Source organism: Notolepis coatsorum (genome assembly GCF_963971535.1).
Source record: "Notolepis coatsorum genome assembly, chromosome: 1".
Classification (NCBI taxonomy): domain Eukaryota; kingdom Metazoa; phylum Chordata; class Actinopteri; order Aulopiformes; family Paralepididae; genus Notolepis; species Notolepis coatsorum.
The window spans coordinates 176,164,611-176,180,406 of NC_140165.1; positions in this window are offsets into that span (position 1 = coordinate 176,164,611).

Sequence of the window (15,796 nt, forward strand, 5' to 3'; positions counted from 1 at the left end):
ATTATATATTTGTAATTGTGTTTGTTTTTTTGGTTTTCCTTTTCTAAAAAGTTAATATTATTGTTTTTGTATGTGTTTATTCAAATAAAAAGAAAGATTATCACAAAAAAAAAGAACTCCTATCGAGATGGCGCCCTGGCCCTCTGTAGCAATGCGTAGCAAGCGTCCAACTTCCCAGCCATGTCCTGGGCCCTATAGTACGGTAGACGCCACAACAAAGTCATGACCACAATTCTGTTGATTGTTGTACAGGGTATCTTTCTCTCTAGCTCTCTATGCAGCAAGCAGGCAGATTAGGCTACATACCAAGAGTTGGAGTCGATTAAATCTATTGAAAATATTAATTGAAACTACAATACATGTAAGCTACGGATGATAGACCGTTCTCTGGATGTTTTTTTTTAAGTGTTTTTCTTTTTTTTATAGGAACACATTTTTTCTTTAAAGGGGAACTATTTGACTATTTCTTTCACTATTTCGGCACTTTTACACCATTCCTGTGAGTTTATGGAACACCTTTGTACGTTTTCTTTTTTTTTTAATCATTGTTTTGTATTTCTAATCAAGTACTCAAAAACAGAATTTTTCTACCTCAAGATCTTAAGCCGTTTTGAGGCTGGGCTCCAACCACTGTGTGGCCTGGTGCCAACTGCCACATCAACTGCCACATTATTATGCAGCTGAGAAATCTCTGACATCACAGATATGCACATTTTCAGATGACTCAGTTCAGTGAGGGTGAATATTGTGAGAGGAGAATTGGAAGAATATGAGAATTAGACTTGACTTGACGAGACATAGATCCTTAATATAAGTCCACATAGCTAGGAAACAATGCTAAACACTGAAAAGGGCCATTTATAAGATAGTTGCCCTTTAATTTTTTTTACAAACTTTTCATTTTATCTTAAAAAAAATTTAAAAAAAAGTTAAGAGGAAAGAGACATTCACATCAGCAGTTCATACGAATTCCCACAGTGGCATAAAAAAGTGTCTTTTCGGTATATGGATTGTCCGTCAGTATAGTCATGTACTGTGTAGCCTGCCTGCTGGCAGTTGTGACAGTCTCTTCCTCTGATCTGGCGGTCCTGTGGCTGCAAGACAGCCCAGGTCGCTTCTTAACCCCCCTCCCAGCCCCCCAGGTTCGCATAGAATATTTTTTTTGTTATTTCTTTTCTCAGATTTTCAGTTTTTTCTCCCCGTCCCAATTTAGTCGCCGTGCCAATTGCCCCCCTCCCCTACCTGGCTGCTGTATGCATGTTCTCCTACGAGTCGGTACAAGGGCGTCCCAAAGCCGACCGCATGCTTCCTCCGATACGTGCGGCGACTGCCAGTGACGTCTTTTCACTTGGCAGCGAGGACTCTCATTGGTGAAGTGTAACGTGTGGGAGGGCACGCTATCTCCACCAAGTCCTGCCCCCGCTGAGCAAGCGCCGAGACCTGACCTGTAGGCGTCGCTGTCCACAACGCCAGATTCCCACCCACCAGCTTCCCACCCCCTAATACTGCCAATTGTATTAGTATGAACGACCAGCCAAGCTGGTAGCAACGCAGAGAGCTGGGCTCGATCCCAGCATCTCCTGCGTTGGTGACAAGCGCAATCTCCGCTACGCCACATGACCGCCCTCGCATAGACATTTTAGGATAGAATACAATTTCCATTATTTTTTTTTATTTTTTTTAAATACAATGAAATTAAAAACCAAAGTAAATCATAATTGTGTTTGTTAGATACCCTCTAATCCTGTTACAAAGTAATAGGGGGAAGAAAAAAAACAACAACAAAAGATACAACAACAGAAAACTGAAAAAAACAACATGCTTTTTGTTCAGTCTCTAGTGTCAAAGTACAAGTGTTCAACCTAGTGGAGTACTGATTTTACCTTCTGGGCCGCAGTGAGTAATATATATATTTTTTAAATATTTATTTTTTTAGCGTTTATCGCTTTTTGCTACTGGGCAGTCCAGTAGAGAGAGAGAGGAGGAACGGGAGACAGAGTGGGGGGAAGACATTCGGCAAATAACGACGGGTCCGGATATTGAATCCGGGTCGGCCATGCCGCGTTATGTGGTTCACCACTGGGGCGCCCAGTGAGTAATATTTTAATCGATTCTGTCCTTGCGCCCTGTGCTCTAGCACTGGATGCCTCTAATATTTTTTTTCGTATCCACTTTTTCTCCTCCTTTTTTCTTCTTCTCCCATCCCAATTTCCTCTCGTGCCAATTCTCCCTCCCCTGTCTTGATCGTTGCTCGCATGTGCCCCCCACTGGTCGGTCGTAGGGAGGGTAGATAGATACTATCGCATGTCCCCTCCGATACATGCAGAGTCAGCCCGCCACTTGTTTTCACCTGCCAGCGTGGACTCTCATTGGCGAGGTGTAACGTGTGGGAGGCTCACACTACCCTTGCCATCTCCTGTCCTTGCTGTGCAGGCGCCCTGACCGACCTGTAGGAGTCGCTGGTTACAACGATCAGATTACCACCCACCGGCTTCCCTCCCGCTGACTCTGCCAATCGAGCCAGTATGACGGCCGGCCAAGCCGGAGGCAACGCTGACAGCCGGATTCGATACCAGTGTCTCTCGCGTTGGTGACGAGTGCAATGTCCGCTGCGCCACCCAGCCGCAGGATGCCTCTAATCTTAAGACTTCGTAGAAAGACAGCTTCCAACGGTAAATATTGAGAATATGAGGTGGTTTCCATCTCATTACGAGCATTTTCTTTGCTGCCGTTAAACCGGCCAGAAACACTCTTTTTTTGTGAGGTGTTAATCGTAGAGATGAATCATCATTTAATAATAAAATGTGTGGCAAACAAGGTATGTTTATCTCCGTTATATCATTGAACCATCTTAGCAACGGCCTGAGCATAAAGGAGAAATAATACTGTTCAACATTAGGAACCGATAGCCCTCCTGCTTTCCTACTGTTTTCCTGTAGCTTCTCCCAAAATCCTGGAGGTGACGGTAAATGAATCATGCTTACCAGAAAATTGATCTTAGGGAGAATATGGGTCTTGACTACGAATGGAATTAATAATAGTGACGGTTTAACTCGTCAGATATTACCTTCTTAAGACTCCTTTTCCATTTTTTACAATTTTGTCAATGGATGGGTATATATCTATACCTAAATATCTGAAACCAGAACCCACTAGTATTTCTGTATGTAACTGGGGACTACTTGCTGCTGTATTTAGGGGTAAATAAATGTAAAATGTACTTATTCAGATTGATCTTGTAACCTGAAATAAAAATGTTAATAGTATCTAAGACTACAGGTAGGGACCGTGGTGTATTGTCAAGGAATAATAACAGATTGTCTGCGTACAGACACATTTTATGGTAAGTTTTATTTACTACTATGGGTTTTATTTCTGCACAATTTCCAAAAATGTGGGCCAAGGGTTCAAGATATAACGCAAATAATAGTGCGGAGGCGGGGCAGCCCTGACTGACGCTACGTCTGATAGGGAAGGGTGTGGAACACTGATTGGATGTGATAACCATGGCCGTTGGATTATGATATAAGATTTTGAGCATATTTATAAATGTGTCTCCAAATGCCATATTCTTCATGGTGTGCCATAAGTACCCCCATTCGAGCCTATCGAAGGCCTTTTCGGCGTCAAGGGACAACACTGCACATGGTGATATTTTAGGAGTTTTGTCAATAATGTGTAAAAGTTGTCTTAAATTATCTGATGCAAATCTTTGTTTAACAAATCCAGTTTGGTCTGGGTGGATCAATATTGGCAGTATCGTCTCTAGACGCCAAGCGAGGACCTTGGCATATAATTTTAAGTCTCCATTAAGAAGGGACAGTGGGCGATAGTTAGCGCAGATGTTTCCATCCTTTCCGTTTTCTGTATCAGTGTGATAATTGCAGTACTTATGTCTCTATTAAAACTCCCTTTCATAATGGCTTGTTGGAACATCTCAAGTAGTATTGGACCCAACTCTTCCCAAAAGGTCAAGTACAGCATCGATGGGATACCATCGAAACCTGGTGATTTCCCATGTTTCATTTCTTTCAGTGCATTGTAAAGTTCAAGTCAAGTCAAGTCAAGAGTTTTAATTGTCACGGCATACAGGTATACAATGAAATGCGGGTGGTCTTGCCCGCAACGATGTGCAATACAGTGGTACAACATAATAGAATAAAAAAATGAAAAAAACAACATTGTGCAGTAAACAGGTAACAGGTAACATGGAGTGACATCTCGGTATCTGTACATCGTTATTTACAGAGCATATGGGACATACTAGTTAGCTTTGGTAGTGCAATACACTGTTCCTGTTATTCTAATTTAAAGTGTCCTTTCCTTTTGGCCATAAGTGTGCGTGTGTGCGACATGAGTGTGTGCCCGCTCATGTTAAAGTGTTAAGTGGCTACTCGTGTGTGAGCGTGCACAGCGTGTGTGTTCATGTGTGCTTGTGTGTGGATAGTTCAATGTTCTGAGCACTCAATGTTCATTGTTCAGGGCTCTGATGGCCTGGGGGAAGAAGCTGAGCCTAAGCCGCTCTGTCCTAGTAGCTGGGGTTCGCAGGCGTCTGCCTGACCTCAGCAGCTGTCCTCCAGGGTAAAGGGAGAATCCATTAAGGTTATGTGTTGCTCTGTTAGTTTAGTTAGATCCAAGTCTTCAAAAAAGGAGTCTAAATCAGCTTTTGAGAATTGAGCTTCAGATGAATACAGTTGTTGATAAAAAAGTTTAAATTCTAGATTTATTTTGACCGTTTACCATCGCTCCTTCTTTATTTTGGATTGATGTAATGTCTGATTTCTGTTCAGATTTTTCAAATTGGGAAGAAAATACTCTTCCTGAACTGAGTACTTTTAAAACACATTGACCTCAACTCTGTCACATACTGTACATATACTACATGTTGACAACATTACCACACATTACTAAGTATCTTCTATTTGTCCTGTTCTGTCTTTTGTGTCTTTTCAGGCTCTTTCTGTCCAGTTCTGCACAGCCAGTGGAAGATGAGAGTGGACCATGAAGACAAAAATACTATAGCCTACCCGTGCAGTATATCTATTTTAATGTTTAAAACATTGTTACTTCAAGTTCATCACTCTATATTTCCTACGATCAGATTCAATCATCTCTAGAATGTTGCCAATTTTATAAGGAGAGGTTTTAAGGTTTTGCCAATAACTTAAATAATATTTGGTCGTGAGTTTTCCTTTGATGCTAGCAAACATTTTGTTAAAGTGGTAATCCTTAATATCCTCATTGTTGTTTCTTTTGGCAACATCTATTGGTGATGAGTGGTCATTGCTGTTGTAGTTTTGCACTGTATTGACTTGCTTTCCATCTTGAACATTCATGCTAACTACTGAGTTAATCTTCTATTCATTGCAAACAATCTACTGTTGCTGCTGGTGACGTGTGTTAGATTATTTCCCCAATAATGTCCTACCAGACACCAGTGTTTAGAACAGGAATGTCCTACCAGACACCAGTGGTTAGAACAGCCAATAAGAGCAAATGTAAAAACATTCATTCACTCGGTTATAGATAGAATCACTATTGTGCTATATTATTTGGGGATAGAGAGTGGCAAAATATACATTTATTTATATGAAAATGTTCAAGATTATTACTTTAAGACCAGGGCCCTCATTCATCAACGTGGACTTTGACCTTGACCTACTTCCACACGTAAGCACGGAATTTAGAACTAGCGCACGCACAGGGAAGTCGGCATTCATCACACGTGCGTAAGCAGGCCTGTCATGATGAATCCCACCTTGGCCCTGCGCCGCAGCTCGTGCACGCTTTCACGTATTTGCATACCAAAACCGCCCCGACCAACCAAATATGGTCAGGCCCTCCCCTTCAAATACCATGAGGGAATCCCTGTGCGTGGAATGTTGGAGGATGGCAAAGCGAACGAAAAAGAGAAACTACACAGACACCGAGGTGGAGGTCCTCGTAACGGAGGTGGATAAATAAAAGGCGGATTTGTAAACGGTGATGTCAGATATCAACGGCTCCCTAAGACCATTGCTGCAATTCTGCCTGGACAGCTCAAAATACTAATAAAGACCGTTCGTTGACCACTGTTTGGCGTTGGTTGTGTTGTGTGTCATTATAACCGTGCTGTACAATATGAATGCCTTTATTAGTTGTGTTCGATTGGCTATATGATTTTTAGAGGCATCTATTTTGTTGTCGGCTAATAAAGACCGCGCTGGAATATGACTGCCTTTTCCCGTGTTGTTTGATTAATACCCACGGATTAAAGTTCTCCTCAATTCTATTCCAAATCGCGATGGATCTCCCGTCAATTTTCTACCTGCTGCATGATTTCTAGAGGCATACTACTACAATCTATTTTGATGTCAGTATTGGGTAGCCTATATAAACAATATAATACGAGAGCATATACAAGAACAAAAAAATCTCACTGCATGTATGATGTATCCTGCCTTTCAATACATGAACTTGAATTCCATCATATAGTCTGTCCACTATCTGCATGGTGTCATTGCAATGCGTTTTCTATTCTTTCTTGTACAGTAAAAAGGGGGAAGAACACTATATTCATATGACTTATTCTGCTTACAGCTTCGAAATTCCACTTGTTTCGTTTAACGTAAAGCCTTTTAAATATAATCAAAACGTTCCCGTGTTTCGGCGGTCTGTGCGCAAAATAATAACGAGTTGAGCTTTATGATTTATGATGAATTGAAAATGGGGGACCCTGATGTAAACAGGACGAAAGTTGGTCTGCATCCCCAATTAACAATTGTATGTACTGAGCTGTACTGTACTGTACCCATTCTGCAATCTGTTAATAAACTTTTCAATCAATCAATCAATCAAGCTACGCGGAGCGCAGTCAGTCAGTAGCCTACACCCCGTATATTCCGATAACGCTATATAAACCATGAATGAATGAATGAATGAGAACTTTATTAACAGATTGCAGAATGGGTACAGTACAGTACAGCTCAATACATACAATTGTTAAGGGGATGCAGACCAGAGAAAGACTTTCGTCTTGTTTACATCAGGGTCCCCCATTTTCAATTCATCGTAACATATATGACATGCTGCATTCATTCTGAGAGAAAGATCTATTATTCCAAATGCTATTTATAGGGTTTTGACCATAATTACACTACTGTTGCTATCTTACAATGAACTATAATGAACTACGGTTCATAGAACATCCAGTGTTATTATGCACAGAAGCTCATTTCCTTGTTGTAATAATATATTCTACCACTGGGCGCGAGGTACGCCAGGTCCGAAATGTGCGTAGATGTAAGCACGAAGTCAAGTTCAAGTTGAAGTTGATGAATCCCACTCTTTGCTTAGAAATGATCGTACGCACGGGTTACGCACAGATCTGTGCGTAGAACACGTTGATGCATGAGGGCCCTGGTGGGGCTTTTTTCTCTCTCTCTCCAAATTGTGGATATTTCGCGTGTGGCAGTGTCTTCGCTACAAACATGTATTGCATGTTAACTGTATGACTTTAAATTTAATGAAGGCCTTAATCTGCACCCTGACCTTCTACCCCTTTTGAACACAAAAAACTAAACGGGGAGTCACTGAGTAAGTGCCCTCAGGTCCGGCCAAAAATCTATGAGCCCACAAAAAGTAATTCACCAATTCACTGTCAATGAACCAACTCCAAAAAGAGTCACTTGATGACATCACAAATGATGCTCTGATTTCCAGCTTAGGGAGATAGTTGTCTATGTCTATAGATATTGACTGAACTGTCCAGGATCAAATGGAATAATAGCACAATGTAAATTCTGTTTTAGGGTGGATTTGCCCTTTTAAGTTGAGCTCCCTGCAGCACTCCAATTTAAGGTAATTAATTCAACAGCAATAACAACAGGGTCAATGCAGCCAGGATACTAGACAGAAAGGAGAATTAAGTTAATAGGTCTATCAGTGAGACTTAGTGAGGGACAGTATTTCACTAGCCGGTTTTAAGAGGTTTGATGCTCTCCCTGGGCGCCAGCGATCCGAGCCTCTGAGTCGGCCTAAGTCCTAATTGTGTCTGTAAACACAAGAGAGGGATCCGCTACACGTCACCTACCGATCTCATACCAGGCGTCGATCATTACCAAACTCACAAAGCTCAGAGCCTACACATTACACACTGAAAATACCTTTACCCATATGGTTGGGATTGGAACCCAAAGCCTGCAGGTATTACAACCTATGTTACGATCTCTGCTTAACAAGCTGATAGCGGATGTGATCCATCTAGCGTATTACACCTCATGATACCTGTATTAACACAAAGCCCATGTATTCAGATCCAAGAGACTTTGGTCATATAAAGACGAGTTTGATCTCAAGCCTCATCTCCTGGTAGTCTGTGTGTAAAGCATGTAAAGAATGACCGTGACTAACTGTGTTAGAAGCTACAGAGACAGTCTATAGACTTGGGGAGTGAGGTTCCACCTGTGATAATCTTGATATTCACAGTAACTTGGTAACCATGGTAACTACTACAGCACCCATTATGCCAATCACAAGAGCACTACTCTAACTTGGCACCCCTTGACATTTCCGTTGGTTATCGCTGCAATTGCGGCCATCTTTGTTTTAATTTTAGACATCAATAAAACATTAAAAACACGAAAAACAGTGTTTTAAAACAAACAAGTCAGGTAATCATGAGTATTATAATTTATTCACAATAGTTTATTATGTCTGTTGTTTTGACTATTTTGATTTCGAGCATGGCAGCATTCACTCTAGACCTGGTCATCAAATGCAATTAACCCTTTCCTTGAAAGAAATCACAGATCTCATTTAATTATGCTCAATTCTGCTCCCGTCAAATGTCAGACCAACTGAATAAGTGGATGTGGAACCATATAAACCCTCTACCTTGAGAAACGCCTGGGATTTGCCCAGAACCAGGGATCACGTGACTCCCCAGGTCTATATAATGAGGAGATAGAGCACTCTGGGAGTTTTGAATGGAAAAATGTGTAACACTAAAGTTGTATAACTATGTAATATGACTATGTGCAAAATAAATCAGCTTTTTTTGGTGAAGTGTCCCCCCCCCCCCCCCCCCCCAAGGGGATCAATAAAGGAATATCTTATCCTATCTTATTTCATCTTATATCCATGTACAGTACAAGTCAAACCATTCAAGAAGCAAATAGACCTAGAATGCATATAACACAATAAACCACTGGGCTGATTAGATACATGAAAGCAGCCCGTTCTTCACATTTTAAATGACCAGACCAGGGTTTTTGACACGTGGGTTGCAAGTCATTCATGCTTGATACAAAAATCAAAGCACCCTCCTTTTTTCATATTCTTTGCCGATTCACCACAGCCATTGACTTCTATTGTATCTGAAAATGTGTCCCACATAAATTGAAGAAAGTCACCACATTTGACTAAAATGCCATGCTGACATCTAATGTATCACTTGTTTTCTGAGAAGTTTTGCCATTGTGGTGTAATACAGTATCTGAGGAGGAATTGCTCTTCTTCCTTTTTAGACACAGTATTAAGGCACAATGGAGAAACCTTTCAGGTAAATAAATGCACCTCAGATGTTGGCATTTTTGTCAGATGTGGTGACTTTCATGGGTTTATGTGGTGTTTAGGACACATTTTCAGATACAATGGAAGCCTATGGCAATAGTGAATCAGCAGAAAATAATGTTTTTTTCCAGTAACAGTAAAATATTATGAAAAAAGAAGAGTGCCATTTGTATCAAGGCAAGATTGACTTGGAACCCATACAGTTGTATATTACTTACTATATATGTTATATATATATATATATATATATATATATATATATATATATATATATATATATATATATATATATATATATATATATATATATATATATATATATATATATATATATATATATATATATATATATATATATATATATATATATATATATATATATATATATATATATATATATATATCTTTGTTTGAGATATTTGAAGCCTATTCATAGTATTATTCTCATGTCTACCAACCAATATGGTGTAATTTAATGATAATCACCTGTTAGTTGATTAAAATCACCTGCTGTTTGTCAACCAAGATGGAATACTATAAATACACCAAAGTATATGAGTAACACTTGACTTCACTTCACATATATTTAATGTATTATAATAATAAAATTTTCATTGACATGTAATATATCATAAGAGTGGTTATTAGCATGCATAAAAGCTCAAATGTACCAATATTAAATTAAATTACAGCTATGATGGGACAGTTTTTTATTTAGAAACACAACATGTGACTAACTGTAAAACTGACATTTACCCATCATTGATGCCTTCCACACTCGCATTGCCTTTAAGGTAAGTAATTTAGTTAATTCACAGCAAGATGTTCCAAGTTTACAATACTGTTTCCATTGGTAATGGTAAATCAAGTCCTTGACTCATAACATAAAAAGGTAAGAGTTATAATTATATTTGTATGTTTAATAAAGTAAGTGTTATATTTATGTTTGTATAATATGTTTAATAAAGTAACTTACATTTATTTTTGTAAAACACATGTTTAACAAAGTGTTATATTTATTTGTGTATAACTTGTGTTTAATAAAGTAAGTGTTATATACATTTTTGTATAACATATGTTTAATAAAGTAAGTGTTTAAATGTGTGATGCATTTTCAAGTCCTTTCTTGCAAAAATGCAACAACACCTGTACCTACAATAGGCAACAATGTCCTTGTATTTTGTGCCTTTGCTTCAATAAAGCTGATGCAAATATTTTTTTGTCTCATCCCGTCATTGTGTGTGTGTGCGTGTGCGTGTGCGTGCGCGCGCGCGTGTGTGTGTTCCTGTCTGTCTGACTGTCAGGTGACATACAGTAATTGAATGGGACAGTGATCCGTGCTGTCCAGATTGGCTGCTGGTGGTGTGTGTGTGTGTGTGTGTGTGTGTGTGTGCGTGTGTGTGTGTGTGTGTGTGTGTGTGTGTGTGTGTGTGTGTGCGTGTGTGTGTGTGTGTGTGTGTGTGTGTGTGTGTGTGTGTGTGTGTGTGTGTGTGTGTGTGTGTGTGTGTGTGTGTGTGTGTGTGTGTGTGTGTGTGTGTGTGTGTGTGTGTGTGTGTGTGTGTGTGTGTGTGTGTGTGTGTGTGTGTGCGTGCGTGTGTGTGTGTGTGTGTGTGTGTGTGTGTGTGTGTGTGTGTGTGTGTGTGTGAACCATCTCACTCCATTTAAAATGTTCAGACGAGTGTTCTTTACAAATCTCTTGATCTAAATTGGAGTATTGTGTACTTTCCTAGTTAAAGCCAGTAGATGTTGTGTACTTTCATAGTTAAAAACAATAGAGGTTGTGAACTTTCATAGTTAAAGACAGTAAAGATTGTATACTTTCATAGTTAAAGACGGTAGAGATTGTGTACTTTCATAGATTAAGATGGTAGAGGTTGTGTACTTTCATAGTTAAAGATGGTAGAGGTTGTGTACTTTCATAGATTAAGATGGTAGAGGTTGTGTACTTTCATAGTTAAAGATGGTAGAGGTTGTGTACTTTCATAGTTAAAGATGGTAGAGGTTGTATACTTTTATAGTTAAAGACGGTAGAGGTTGTGTACTTTCATAGTTAAAGACGGTAGAGGTTGTGTACTTTCATAGTTAAAGACGGTAGAGGTTGTGTACTTTCATAGTTATGGACAGTAGAGGTTGTGTACTTTCATAGTTATGGACAGTAGAGGTTGTGTACTTTCTTTAAAAAAAAACATTCTTTTCTGTATTTTTTCACTCATCCCAATTTAGTCGTTATGCCAATTCCCGTCCTGGTCGTTGCGTGCATTGCCCCACTGTCGGCCTGAGGAGGGTGTTGAACTACCACTTGCCTCCTCCAGTACATGTGGAGTCGCCAGCCGCTTCTTTTCACCTGACAACGGCGAGTCTCACTGGGGGAACGTAATGCATGCTGAAGTTCACAGTATTTCCCCCAGATCCCCTCCCTGCTGAACAGGTGCCCCGACCGACCAGTAGGAGTCGCAGTTACGACAACCAGGACACATAGCCCACCGGCTTCCCACCCGCTAACACTGCCACTTGTGTTAGTAGGGACGACTGACCAAGCCGGAGGTACCGCTGACAGCTGGATTCTATCCCAAAGTCTCTGCGGTGGTAGGCGAGTGCTTAGTCCACTGCGCTACCCAGCCGCCCCAAGAGGTTGTGTACTTTCTAAAGACAGTAGAGATTGTGTACTTTCATAGTTAAAAACACACTTTCTTTGTTCATCTTGATCAAAATAACTAAAATCAGTGAGTTATTGCATTTCTGATAAAGTGTAGAAGTGTCTTTCTCTCTCTCTGTTTCTCTCTTCTCTCTCTCTCTCTTTCTCTCTCTCTCTCTCTCACACACACACACACACACACACACACACACACACACACACACACACACACACACACACACACACACACACACACACACACACACACACACACACACACACACACACACACACACACACACACACACACACACACACACACACACACACACAACATCTAAAGAGTCCCAACTATGGATTATGCACCTTGAATCAAAATAGACTTTCCAAATTCAGCATAACATAGAAATAAAAGCATTATTATTCTCGTATTATTCCCTTATGAGTTAGTACAGGTATATGTACAAGTACCAACACTGCCACCTATGGGTCACTAAGTGAACTGAGGACAGCAGCCTGAGCCTGGGACATATCAAAGGGTTGTTGTAGACTGTAAATGTTGTTATTATTTGTATTCAAATGATTGTTTTAATTCTGGTATTATTCATGTATTATTTATGTAAGGCATCACCTTCAAGCCACTGATTTTGTACTCCATATTGTATCATTAATGGATCCCAGAAAGGATATATGTTGCCCCTTTCAGGAGTCTGCTTTTTGGAACATCTTCAAATGAACAGTAGCTGTTGTGACATCATTAGAATGTTCAGATCTCAAAATTCTACAGTCACAATCACAGTATATTGTTACGGTAGAAATGTTAAATGAAACGGTAAGACCAGCGCACAAATACCACAATTCTCCATCATGCTGTTTGCAATGTTTGTCTGTCAACATGTTTGTAATGTTTGGCCGTCAACATGTTTTTAATGTTTGTCAACATGTTTGTCTGTCAACATGTGATTGGTTGTTGTACGTTCAGTTGAATTAAAAGGGGCACAAAATTAAACAGCCTATGTACTGGAGGAATGTATTCACCTAACATGCTGATATGAAACAGCCTATGTACTGGAGGAATGTATTCACCTAACATGCTGATATGAAACAGCCTATGTACTGGAGGAATGTATTCACATAACATGCTTATAGAATAGAATCGAATAGAATAGAATAGAATAGAATAGAATAGAATAGAATAGAATAGAATAGAATAGAATAGAATAGAATAGAATAGAATAGAATAGAATAGAGTAGAAGTACTTTATTGATCCCGAGGGAAATTCAGCACCACAGATCGCTCACAATGAACATTCAGTTGGTCAAAAGTCAAAATAAGAATGGGAATAAGAATAACAATTGAAATACACAGTCAGAGATACATTCAGAGAAGTCAGAGAAGATACTGTATACATTCTAAAATATACAGTTCCGAAAATATACAGTAATATTGTATTATAATTATATGAAACAGCCTATGTACTCGAGGAATGTATTCACCTAACATGCTGATATGAAACAGCCTATGTACTGGAGGAATGCGGCGGTGACCTTATCTGCGATGCTAAGCTAGTTTTGGCTAGTGCGTTTTCCTTTTTTTTAAACTGCCGTTTACAATTCAAAATCCCCTGCCTTATCAGAGAGAGAAATGTATATTAGAAGGCTTTTTCACAGGACCACAGCTACATGAACCACAGACGAAGCTAGACGTGATCTATTAATAGTCCATTACTTGTCCTAAAGCTGCAGCAAAGACTGGAGAATCGTGAGCAGCCAGAAGATACGTCACCTGTGAGAAGTCTATTAATGTGGTGATTCTTTTTCTGTCTTTTTTCTGTAATCTTTTTTTTTACCTAAAGCCTTACGAGGCACGAAGTGGATAGGAAACATCTTTCTCTATCAGAGCTGAGAAGCACTCCTCTAGTCTAGATGATCTACTAGTAACCTGCTCGGACTCCTACCTATCATCACCCATATAGGTCAACGGTATCATTGTGTCTCTACTGCCATCTGCTGATCAGGGAAGTGTTCCTATTGCCATGAAATGTGGGGAACGGGTTGCTTTCTGCACATAAATAAGTGGTTCTCTTATTAATTCTAGCTGTTAATTTGTTGAGGGAATCTGAAGAAATGTCACCCCACGCTTCCTGAAGCACCTCTCACAAGTTGGATTGGCTTGATGTGCTTGAAGTGCCTTCTTGCGTACCATACGGTCAAGCTGCTCCCACTACAGCTCAATGGGGTTGAGATCTGGTGACTGCGCTGGTCACTCCATTACAGACAGAATACCAGCTGCCTGCTTCTTCCCTAAATAGTTCTTGCATAATGTGGAGGTGTGCTTTGGGTCATTGTCCTGTTGTAGGAGGAAATTGGCTCCAATCAAGCACTGTCCACAGGGTATGGCATGGCATTGCAAAATTGAGTGATAGCCTTCCTTATTCAAAATCCCTTTTATCTTGTACAAATCTCCCACTTTACCAGCACCAAAGCAGCCCCAGACCGTCACATTACCTCCTTGACAGATGGCGTCAGGCACTCTTCCAGCATCGTTTCACTTGTTCTGCGTCTCACAAATGTTCTTCTGTGTGATCCAAACACCTCAAACTAAGATTCGTCTGTCCATAACACTTTTTTCCAATCTTCATCTGTCCAATGTCTGTGTTCTTTTGCCCATATTAATTCCTTTTCCTTTTATTGGCCAGTCTCAGATATGACTTTTTCTTTGCCACTCTGCCTAGAAGGCCAGCATCCCGGAGTCGCCTCTTCACTATAGACGTTGACACTGGCGTTTTGCGGGTACAATTTAATGAAGCTGCCAGTTCAGGACTTGTGACTGGAGGCGTCTATTTCTCAAACTAGAGACTCTAATGCACTTGTCTTCTTGCTCAGTTGTGCACCGGGGCCTCCCACTTCTCTTTCTAATCTGGTTAGAGCATGTTTGTGCTGTTCTCTGAAGGGAGTAGGACACACAGTTGTAGGAAATGTTCAGTTTCTTGGCAATTTCTTGCATGGAATAGCCATAATTTTCTAAGAACAAGAATAGACTGTTGAGTTTCATATGAAAGTTCTCTTTTTCTGGCAATTTTGAGAGTATAATCGAACCCACAAATGTGATGCTCCAGATACTCAACTAGCTCAAAGGAAGGACAGTTTTATAGCTTCTCTAACCAGCAAAACTGTTTTCAGCTGTGCTAAGGGTGCTAAGTTGCAGAAGGGTTTTAAAATTGGGATGGGAGAAAAATAGAAAATGGGGAGAAAAGGTTGATAAAAAAAAATAACACTGGAGTGATGGTTGCTGGAAATGGGTGTCTATATACACCTATGTAGATATTCCATTAAAAAGCAGATGTTTGCAGCTAGAATAGTCATTTACCACATTAACAATGTATAGAGTGTATTTCTGATTAATTTAATGTGATCTTCATTGAAAAAAAACAATGCTTTTCTTTAAAAAACAAGGACGTTTCTAAGTGACCCCAAACTTTTGAACGGTAGTGTATCTTTGTAAAAAGTTTGTGAACGTGTGAAACGGTCTTCGTAAGTGACCAAAATCATCGCAGCTGGGTTCCCATGAATGAAGAACGTCACTCATTCTTAAACTGGAAGCGTGTT